This window comes from Heptranchias perlo, chromosome 16 (assembly GCF_035084215.1).
Source record: "Heptranchias perlo isolate sHepPer1 chromosome 16, sHepPer1.hap1, whole genome shotgun sequence".
Lineage (NCBI taxonomy): Eukaryota > Metazoa > Chordata > Chondrichthyes > Hexanchiformes > Hexanchidae > Heptranchias > Heptranchias perlo.
In genome coordinates, this window is record NC_090340.1 from 55,240,787 (window position 1) to 55,253,138 (window position 12,352).

A 12,352-nucleotide genomic window follows, 5' to 3' on the forward strand; every position below is an offset into this window, starting at 1 on the left:
GATCCACTCGAGGACATGACAAGGCAGCAGTCCAATCATTTAGTTCAGGTGACACCTTAAATCACGAGACTGAAGCTTGGACAGTTTATATTCATGATTTAAACCCTTTAATTAGATTTCTGGCTTAAATTAATTTCAGGCACCTTATCATTTATAATATAGAACAATTTCTAGTGTATAAACCAAACAGTGAATCCTCTTCGTGAAAATATTTTTTTATGGGACTAAATTGGATAGCTCTTTCAAACAGCCGTCACAGGCACAACGGGCCAAATGGCCTCCTTCTGTGCTGTAATATTCTATGATGCTATGATTCTATCTCACTGCCTTGAAGGTCTGTTTCTTTGATGTGGTGGCTTTTCAATTTTTTTTGCATTAAAGAATACTCAACAGTTAAAATTGACACTGCGAGAATGAAATTAAATTTAACATCAGCATGAAAGGATGGATTAGCCCCGATAATCTGCAGGTCACGATCCCAGCAGTTATACGGGATGGTGGCCTCCAGCTCTGTCCCTACCAGAGTTTGCAGGGTCAGTGGGACGACACCTCAATACCATGGGACAGGCGGACACAACGTCACTTCAGGTACATCTCCGGTCCTGCCTGCTCGTGGCCACCTTACACTTCAGTCCCCAGCCGCATGGGACAAAGAGCTTGCCCAGGCCTCCAACCCAAGCCATGATCCTTGGTAAAGGGGCAGATCTGTTAAAAAAAAAATTTAGAAAAAAAAAATTTTCTTCAAGGATCCAGGCCACTTGCCTGTCCTGAACCTCATCAATCCATCCACCTTTGTGGAGTCCGGTACACCTAACCTCATTGAATGCACCATTCCAAACTGAGCCTAAGGAGTGGGATCTCCCAGAGCAGGGAGTCCTCACCTTTGGCTCCACCCCCTGCCATAATTTGCCTTGTGAGGGGTGGACAGAGGTTAGGTCCCTTAGGGGAAACTCCCGGACATGGTAGAGATATGGTGCATTGGGTCTCCGCCAATATATGGAAATGGGCAGAAATCCAGTGGGACAAGTCCCTGTCCAATTCTTAGCGCCCGTCCACTCCATTACTGCTGGAAAACCAACAGAAAAAAGGAGGAAAATCCTCTCTGCGTTGTCCACAATTGTGCTGAGGTTCATCTTTAACATGTGCGTGAATCAGCCGTGGGAGGTGAGGTGCTAATCTATGCAGGTGAGCAAACAATCATGGGTTCCAGCTATGAATCCTAAGATGGCCCTGAAGAGATCCATATTAGCATACTATAGTGTTTTCGTAATGTATTTAAATTACACATAGTAATCTTTGGAGGGTCGGAGTTTTGGTTAAATGTCAAATTGTCCTCCTTAGTCCATTGTACCCAAAATCGGGCAGGATAGTAGCAGTAAATGAAGGGGATTGGGACGGAGAGGCCTACTGCCACAATCCCCACCCCTGCCAGCACAACGACGAGTTTTCCTCCCTTCACACCCCCAAGCAGGAATCTCGCTGTCTGACCTTTGACCGCCTTACGACATTTGAATGATGGCAAGGGCAGAGCCAGGTAAAATAGGCACTTTCCCTATCACCCACCTCTACTGCCGTCAACAGCTGGAATCGCCAGGAGACGGCAGTATATCCTGGGGCTGCAGCTGGAATCCTGCTAACGGCAATGATGGGTGGCAGAGGGAGTGATCTACACCTCTCCTTCTCTTCGGGTCCCTTACCTCTTCCTGGAGGGCCCGCATCTGATGGAGACCCTCTCCTACAAGAAAAAACCTTCTAGTTGCTGCCCCCTCTAAGCCATCCTCCTGCCCTGTCTGACACTGAACTGGGTGTCCTACTGCAGCGCCACTGACTTTTTCCTCATTCACAGTGGTGGGCTTACTCAATATGGTGATGACCCCACTGGGAGCTTGCCCTACATGAAGAATTAGGCCCAAACCAACAAAATGGGTCAGGTTGAATGAAGCAGCAGATCAGAATTCCTGGGCTGAACCACCACTGGCAGTGAATCCACCCCAGAGATAAATCTCATTGACTTTCCTTAAAAGGTATGTTACAATTAGGGCACTTTTTATTGTTTCTGTTCAAGGGATCACTGTAAATAGCAGCATACATTATACCAGTCATCACTGGATGTGCTGCAATGAGGATGTCTGCTGGACATGCTCAGCTTCAAACGTAGCAGATCATTACTGCTTTTCTTAATTTGCAGGGTAAATTTTATCATTGAACATTCCTAATGCAGAGCTTCCTGCAATTGGAGCACACGTTGTCTCATGGATGGAAGATCGTCAGACTGCGAATTAGACACGCTGACCTGCAAGCCAGATTCTCTGATTATACCCCTGTCAAACAAGACTCCACGCTGAGAGCAAAGCCATGAAACTTCAGGGTTAATTAATCCATTTAGTGACAGAGAAATGCCAGGAAATAAGATGCCAAATAGGCTATAAAGCAGAGTCCACAGATAAACCAGAAATGCTGCATTTTACAATGGGGTCAAAAAGCCAATTAAAGATTAATTTGCTATCATCTCCATGAAGTCGATAAACTGTACATTGGTTCAGCCCCACTCCATTGTATGGAATTTGGTACTTATTGCAGAGAGGATGAAATCATTATAGAGGCTCTCCTGGTACAGTTTGATTGACAACCTAAAGTACTATCTAATGGAAGCAACCACAGTGTAACTGTTGATGCAATTTCACACCCTGGTCTATTATTTACAGAATCTCACTATTCTGCAGCAACGGCCATTAGAACTGTGTAAGATTGGTGAGAGTAGAAGACTACAAGGCCGAATAAAGAATTAGGCTAAGCCGCCAGGCACAGTAAATCACTGAGGAGAAAGAAACAAAAAAAATGCATCTTGCAGTACAGCAGGAAACCTGGAGTAAGACTGTTTCCACCATGCCTTAATCCCTCTTACACATTACCTACAGTGAAATTCCCAAAGTCTAGGTTCACCTAGGAGGTTAAAGCTACCTGGGGTGTTGAGGTCAGTAGACTGTGAAAATCATTTAGATTAGACTGCTTATATATTGTTTATATGTTTCAATCTGTAGATAGCTAACTTGATTAATGTGCCTCGAGTAATGGCTCTTTTTTTACTGCCAACTGCACTCTCTATCTGGAAAGTAATTCATTGGAATCTAACACGTCTTGTTTTATGCAGCCTTCCAATTGGAGAGAGGTGTGTTACACAAGAGATCTTGTGCATTCCTTTAGTTCCATATATATATATATATATACTGTAGCTAACATTAGACACTTTCAGTAAATAATTTATGTAGATTTGCTCTGAAAGAAAAGGTGCCTAGTTTAAAACCTGTTAAGGGCTTCTAGCCCTCAAAGGTGTAATAGTGTTAATGAAACAAAATTTGCCCTTGCACATTGGATCCAGCTCACCCTTCAACCTAATACAGTAACCATGGAAACTGTAATGGCAACATCATATTGCAAAACCAGGATCTTGTTAGAAAATGCAATGACAGAGTTCAGGGTGTTTATTTGGTTTGTAAATGAAGATTCTTACGTTTACAATTTAATTAGGATTACATTTTCAAATTTTCCTCTATATAACCTTGCAACCAAAATGAGTGATCATTAGCTGCTACACAAATAGTGTGAGCCAACTGAAACTCACTTGAGGCTGGCTCTTCATTGATTGAGTCAAATTTATGTTTTGTATCATTCACTAAGGAACACTATTAGAAATAAACAAACATCATAATGTTAATTGGCAATAAAGTCCTCTGCACTCCTCTTTGTTCCCACCTAAGCTCTAAATACATGTTCTTTCTCCTCCCTGTCACCTCACTGCGTTGAAGGCAAGATTCATGAGGGGTGATTCCATGATCTGAAGCCCCCCCCACACAGGGAGCGCATCTTGGAAAATCACAGACAATGCCAGCAATTTCCCGATGCGCACTTAAGAACATAGGAACAGAGGCCATTCAGCACCTCGAGCCTGTTCCGCAATTCAGTTTGATCATGACTGACCTGCATCTTCACTCCATTCACCCGCCGTGGTTCCGTAACTCCTTGCCTAACAAAAATCTACCAATCTCAGTTTAGAAATTTTCAATTGACCCCCAGCCTCAACAGCTTTTTGGAGGAAAGTGTTCCAGATTTCCACTACCCATTGTGTGAAGAAGTGCTTCCTGACATCGCCCCTGAACATCCTAGCTCTAATTTTAAGGTTATGTCCTCTTGTTCTGGACTCCCCCACCAGAGGAAATAGCTTCTCTCTATCTACCCTATCAAATTCTTTACATCGAGTTTACAGCACAGAAACAGGCTATTCAGCCCAACTGGTCTATAGCGGCACTTATGCTCCACACGAGCCTCCTCCCTCTTGACATCAGTATAACCTTCTGTTCCTTTCTCCCTCGTGTATTTATCTAGCTTCCCCTTATTTGCCTCAACTACTCCTTGTGGTAGCATGTTCCACGTTCTTTCCACTCTTTGGGTAAAGAAGTTTCTCCTGAATTCCCTATTGGATTTATTACTATCTTATATTTATGACCTCTAGTTTTGGACTCACCCCACAAGTGGAAACATTTTCTCTACGTCTACCCTATCAAACCCTTTCATTATCTTAAAGACCTCTATCAGGTCACCCCTCAGCCTTCTCTTTTCTAGAGAAAACAGTACCAGCCTGTTCAGCCTTTCTTAATCAGTATAACCTCTCAGTTCTGGTATCATCCTTGTGAATCTTTTTTGCACCTTCTCCAATGCCTCTAAGTCCTTTTTATAATATGGAGACCAGAACTGTGCACAGTACTCCAAGTATGGTCTAACCAAGGTTCTATACAAGTTTAACATAACTTCTCTGCTTTTCAATTCTTGCCCTCTAGAAATGAACCCCAGTGCTTGGTTTGCCCTTTTTATAGCCTTATTAACCTGTGTCACTAATTTTAGTGATTTGTGTATCTGTATCCCAAGATCCCTTTGCTCCTCTACCCCATTTAGCCTCTTGTTATCCAAGCAGTATGTGGCCTCCTTATTCTTCCTACCAAAATGCATCACCTCATACTTATCTATATTGAAATTAATTTGCCAATTACACGCCCATTCTGCAAGTTTATTAATGTCTTCTTGCCTTTTGACGCATTCTTCCTTTGTATTAACTACACCCTCCAATTTGGTGTCATCTGCAAATGTTGAAATTGTACTTCCGATTCCCAAGTCCAAATTGTGAATGTAAATTGTGAACAACAGTGGTCCCAGCACCGATTCCTGTGGAATTCCAGTGAGAGTGGCTACCCTTAACCCATACTGCCTGTTTTCTGTTTTGTAGCCAGCTTGCTACTCATTCTGTCACTTGTCCACTGACTCCACATGCTCTGGCCTTAGTCATGAGTCTTTTGATATCTTATCGAAGGCCTTTTGAAAATCCAAATATATTACATCTACTACATTACCCTTGTCTACTCTATCTGTTACTTCATCAAAGAATTAATCATCTTAAACACCTCAATTATATCACCCCTTAATCTTCTATACTTGAGGGATTACACTTCCTACTGGGAGCACCGCGTCACTCCTAATATACCAGTTCCTACTCTAACTTGTTCTTTCACAGGACCTCAAAACTGTGGAATCCCTTTTCTCCCACCATGTCTTCCTTCCTTCCTGCAATCTACAGGCTTTTAAAGCACAAGCTTCGTATTCCCTAATCGCTGCTGCTCTATTTACTTCATCGCTACCTTCTGTTCAACCGTGGTGGTGTTTAACACTGTAGCCCTCTACTCAGGGTTCTCAATACTCATTAAAAAAAATACTGACTCTACACAAAGATGAAAAAGGACAAGAAAAGACCAACTGGTCCATTCAGACATGGTGCCACCTGTATGCATCATTAACCCACTCCCTGCCACCCCCAGTCACACAGTCTTCTGGGATGGGCAAAAAAAGGGGGAAAAAAGGGCCAAATTAGGAAAAAAATAACTCTGGGACATTCCTTTTCATTTTTGTGTACCTATTTTTGGAAGGAGGTGATCCTCTCAACAGTACATGGCAACTGTTAGCACTTTCTACTGGCAGCACACCACTGCTCACAGCTGTCTACTATTTCCCCTAAGATTAGCGAACAAAGAAAAATACGGCCCATTTTTTGACTATGGTGGAATTGAGATGACTGCAAAACGAACATACGAAACTGATGGACCAGCTGGTCCATCAAGCCTGCCCCACACCATGATGGCTGGAGCATCATGACTAAACACTTCCTTACTACCGCAGCAGCCCCCCCACCATAGCCATGTAATCTCCTGGGAGAGACAAAAACCCCAGGGAAAAAGTACGAGTTTATTATTTTATTTTGTTTTCTACAAGCATCCTGTTAAGCTTGTGCAAGAAGTTATTGAAGGGCTCCCACCTAAAATGTTAACCAAGCTTTCTCATTCAGGTGCTACCTGAGCTGCTGTGCCCTTCCAGCAATTTTTATTTTGCTTTTATTTCAGGTTTTCAGCATTCACTGAGTTTGCCTTTTAGCTGTTTAAATAAAAAAGGAAAGAACTTGATATATAGCGCCTTTCACAACCTCAGGACGTCCCAAAGCACTTTACAGCCAATAAAGTACTTTTGAAGTGTAGTCACTGTTTTAATGTAAGAAACACGGCTGCAGATGGGCAAACAGGGCCACAGTTTAACGTCTCATCCAAAAGACCTCAGCACCACACTGAAATGTCAGCCAAGATTATGTGCTCAAGTCTTTGGAGTGGGACTTGAACCCACAACCTTCTGACGCAGAAGCTAGAATGCTACCACTGAGCCACAGCTGGCACCTGTCTAAGAAATGACTTATGCTTTTATTGAGTGCATAGTGCAACACCAGAATTTGGGAGATGTTAAATTTGCTCATACTTCCTTTTTCTATTCCCCCAGCTGTAGATTTGCCTGCATTCTTGTTGCACTATCTTCAGCCTTTCGAAGCTCGTGATGTCAGGTGGGCTGAAGACCATGCGACAAAATTTCACTGAACTTGCATAATTTTTTTTAAACAAAAGTGCACTTGAAGGACTAGAAAAAAGTCAGCATCAGCAACAATCGTAATTCTGGCATTACACTCTGCATTTACAGAAATATCAGAGTTTTAATACAAATTCGTCAGAAAAATAATATGGGCCTTGATTAAAACTTTGAAAAAGATTACCCAGAAGTAAACTTTTGAGATGCCTGATTTGTTATTCCCCCACACACACACACACACACACAACTTTGAGGGAAATACTTCCATGAGTGTTGGACATTCTCCAGTACCTCACCCAAAACAGCCATTCTTGACAGGGGTAATCTTACAGACGTGCTCCAATTGGGGAGCCTTGCCCACTGGAAGTACAAGTCGGAAGTTCAGGCATGCACTGCCCATAGTTTCTCAAACATTTATAGGCAGTATGCACCTGAATTCCCAGTTTATGCTGGCAGATCAAGAGAATCCCAACCAGCAGTGCAGACTTGTCAAATTAACACTGAAGTATTAGCTTAGACAGTAGGGTTTTTGACCATGATTGTTGGGTGGAGGGACATATGACACACAAGCCGAACCCTGTTGTCTCCTGATGTCCACACTAATGCTCTTTCTAACAAGAGTACAGACTAGCGATCAGGAGCAGCAACACCTGCTGATTTTCACTTTCCCTCTCCTCCTCCTCGGGTTCCTAAGGTAAATGGTAGCACCCCCATTTGCTACTCTTTGCTGTAAGGTGGTAACAGAAATATCAATGGAAGATCCTGCATTTTGCTTATATTTTTATGAAGCCATAATTAATATTCAATTAAGTAACTTCCCTGTGGTAGCACTAAAATGTGAACCTTCTTCATCTCCAAAGAAAAGTGAAGCATTTGTATACTTTAGTTTTGATTTTAACCCTAATCTGCCTGGTGCGAACGGGGCTGGTTTGGGTCAACTGCAATGCAGCGTAAAATGAAGTGGGGTCTAAATCGAATGTTCTCGCTAGATGAGTTAGGTTAAAATCAGGGCCTTTATCTTTGAGATAAGAAATAGATTTTCTTAATTTCTCATCTTATCTTCCTTGGTATCTTTTTTCAAGTTCATAGCGAAACAATGTCTGTTTTCAACATTTTTAAATATTCTCTTATCAGTGTCGTATGCCATGAGCTGTGCGACAATTGTGACCTGTGCAGTTCCAGACCAGACAGTTTGGATTTCCAGTAGGCTGTCTGGAAATTTCTAAAATGTGAACCATAAACCAAAGGCAATAATGTCATGGGAAAACCATCACTTCCAAGTTCGCCTCACACACCGTCCTCACTTGGAAAAACATCACCGTTCCTTCAGTGTTATTGGGCCAATCTCTTAGAATTCACTTCCCAATACCATGTAGGAGCAACATCACCATAAGGACTGTAATGGTTCTAGGAAGTGGCGCAACGATTTTCTGAGGGCAACTAAAGATGGGCAATAAACACAAGCCTGATTCTTCCACTTACATCTGTGTCTTATGATGTGGACACATTAGTCATTAAGATTTTCAATTAATTTTCATCAGCAGTAAAGCAAACATCAGAATCAAGTAATGATTCAGCCCACCCATATTCTGCTCTCTATCCAGCTTAGACTTGACAAAAAGTGGCAACCCTACCTGAAAACATACTGCCCAAAAGATGTTTTAAGGTGACAGGTACCCTTAAATTACTAGCATTTTCTCCTTTTGCTCAGTACTCTATACCTATTTAAGAATCATAGAACGGTTACAGCACGGAAAGAGGCCATTCAGCCCATCAAGTCTGCGCCGGCTCTATGCACGAGCAATCCAGCTGGTCCCACTCCCCCGCCCTATCCTAGTAGCGCTGCACATTTTTTCGTTTCAAGTACTTATCCAGTTCACTTTTGAAGGCCATGATTGAATCTGCCTCCACCACTTCCTCGGGCAGTGCATTCTAGATCCCAACTACTCGCTGTGTAAAAAGGTTTTTCCTCATGTCACCTTTGGTTCTTTTGTCAAATACCTTAAATCTATGTTCTCTGGTTCTTGACCCTTCTACCAATGGGAACAGTTTCTCTCTTTCTACTCTGTCCAGACCCTTCATGATTTTGAATACCTCTATCAAATCTCCTCTCAACATTCTCTGTTCCAAGGAGAACAAACCCAGCTTCTCCAGTCTATCCACGTAATTTAAGTCCCTCATCCCTGGAATCATTCTAGTAAATCTCTTATGCACCCTCTCTAAGGCCTTCATATCCTTCCTGAAGTACAGTGCCCAGAACTGGACACAATACTCCAGTTGTGACCAAACCAGTGTTTTACAAAGGTTCAGCATGACTTCCTTGCTTTTGTACTCGATGCCTCTATTTATAAAGCCCAGGACCCCCTATGCTTTTTTAACCACTTTCTCAACCTGCCCCGCCACCTTCAACAATTTGTGCATATATACCCCCAGATCCACAGGGATCGGTGCTGGGTCCCTTGCTGTTTGTGGTCTACATTAATGACTTGGATATGAATGTAAAAGGTATGATCAGTAAGTTCGCTGATGATACAAAAATTGGTAGGGTGGTAAATAGCGAGGAGGATAGCCTCAGTCTGCAGGACGATATAGATGGGTTGGTCAGATGGGCGGAACAGTGGCAAATGGAATTTAACCCGGAAAAGTGCGAGGTGATGCACTTTGGAGGGACTAACAAGGCAAGGGAATACACAATGAATGGGAGGACCCTAGGCAAGACAGAGGGTCAGAGGGATCTTGGTGTGCAAGTTCACAGATCCCTGAAGGCGGCGGAACAGGTAGATAAGGTGGTAAAGAAGGCATATGGGATACTTGCCTTTATTAGCCGAGGCATAGAATATAAGAGCAAGGAGGTTATGATGGAGCTGTATAAAACACTGGTTAGGCCACAGCTGGAGTACTGTGTGCAGTTCTGGTCGCCACACTACAGGAAGGATGTGATCGCTTTGGAGAGGGTGCAGAGGAGATTCACCAGGATGTTACCAGGGCTGGAGCGCTTCAGCTATGAAGAGAGACTGGGAAGATTGGGTTTGTTTTCCTTGGAGCAGAGGAGGCTGAGGGGGGACATGATTGAGGTGTACAAAATTATGAGGGGCACAGATAGGATGGATACTAAGGAGCTTTTTCTCTTCGTTGAGGGTTCTATAACAAGGGGACATAGATTCAAGGTAAAAGGCGGGAGGTTTAGAGGGGATTTGAGAAAGAACTTTTTCACCCAGAGGGTGGTTGGAGTCTGGAACTCACTGCCTGAAAGGGTTGTGGAGGCAGGAACCCTCACAACATTCAAGAAGCATTTGGATGAGCACTTGAAATGCCATAGCATACAAGGCTACGGACCAAATGCTGGAATATGGGATTAGAGTAGACAGGGCTTGATGGCTGGCGCGGACAAAATGGGCCGAAGGGCCTCTATCCGTGCTGTATAACTCTATGACTCTATGACTCTATCCCTCTTTTCCTCAACCCCTTTAGAATTGTGCCCTCTAGTTTATATTGCCTCTCTTCAATTTCCTACCAAAATGTATTACCTCGCATTTTTCCGCGTTAAACTTCATCTGCCACGTGTCCGCCCATGCCACCAGCGTGACTATATCCTCTTGAAGTCTATCACTATCCTCCTCATTGTTCACTAGTTTTGTGTCTTCTGCAAATTTTGAAATTGTGCCCTGTACTCCCAAGTCCAAGTCATTAATATATATCAAGAAAAGCAGTGGTCCCAGCACCGACTCCTGGGGAACACCACTGTACACCTCCCTCCAGTCCAAAAAACAACCGCTCACCACTAACTCTGTGTTTCCTGTCGTTTAGCCAATCCTGCATCCATGTTGCTATTGCCCCCTTTATTCCATGGGCAGCAATCTTAATAGCAAGCCTACCATGTGGCACATTTTACATTATGTGCAGTCAAAAAATGAAGCGGATAAGATTGAGGTGACCTGTTGAGATGATGTAGGGTTATAATAAGGTAAATAGCGATACACTGTTTCCATTGGTTGACAAAACAGTAACGAGAGGACACAAATTTAAGATAATCATAAAAACAAGTAACACAGAGGTTAGAAAAAAATTCTTTACATAGAAGATGGTTAGAATGCAGAACTGTCTGCCACAAATTCTTGTTGAAACAGAGTCCATAAGTACTTTCAAAAAAGAATTAGTTACTTAAAACAGAGGAATATTAGAGGATATGGGGAACGAGCAGGTGAGTAAGATTAGACTAGGTAGCTCATGTGGAGAAAAACACTGGCACAGATTTGATTGGCCAAATGGTCTGTTTTTGTGCTGGAACATTCTATGGTTCTATTCATACTGTAGTAGAGTTCTTTGCTCAATTTGCTATATTGGCAGTTGCATTAGTCTCACTGTTATCAGGTAAAAGTCCACCTCCATCTGGATAAAACTCACGTACAGTAAAATATTGCAAATACTGTTTTTCCTTTATAAATTCAATGCAATCTCCCTGCTTCATTTAGTATTGTTCAGTTTTCCAACACCTCTTATGAACGAAAGCCAGAAACTGCTGATGACAGATTGAGGCAGAAGTAAAGGCCAAATTGCTTCTGTTCATAGAGTTTGTCAATAATACTTTGTGACAGTCCACTTGCAGCATTTGATTCTGTGTCTTTTCTCATTTATTTCAGTTGTTTTTGTTTTTCTTGCAAATAGTTTCAAGTTTTTTTCACATTCCTAATCACGTTATTGCTCTATTATCCAATTAGGTTCAATAGATCTCTCACCACCAGATAAAATTCCTCTCAGATGATTGGGTCTGTAGTTAATTCCATGCTATTTTTGGACTCGGGAGGACGAGCTTTGAAAGTATGAGCCTCAAAGTATGAGCCTCGCTGTTTGTGTAATATTGTTTCCACTGATATCCTCTTGCAACATTGTCATTTTTGCATTAAAGTATTTTTTTACTTTCCATATTGCCAAATTTTGAAATTCTTCACCCTCACCCCGACACTGCAGCCAATTGTTTATCCCCCATTTCTCTTTTTCTCAAGGCGAAGACTCCAGCTTATGGACTGTTCCCCAGGCAACCAACCCTCTGGTAACATATCCTGATACCTCATGAGCCTAGCGAGTGAGAGTCAGTAGGCTACTCAACCACAGAGGAGGATAGCGAGCCCAATTTTGTTCTCACTTTAATGCCCACACAGTTAGTTCCCACCAGGCATCACTGGGTTATAATCAGCAAGGGCACCGTGGCTGATGGTTCCGCTCCCTAACCGGGGGGAGACACCGAGGTTAATTGTAGTGCTCCCAATGCTGCGCTAGCTCAGATTATTCTAATTCGGAACAGACCAGGGATTGAACCAAGTAGTTTGAGAGTCTCTATGGTTTAAACACACTTCAAATGGTACAGTTACCCAGTGAGCCAACAGAGAAGATTCTTCATTGG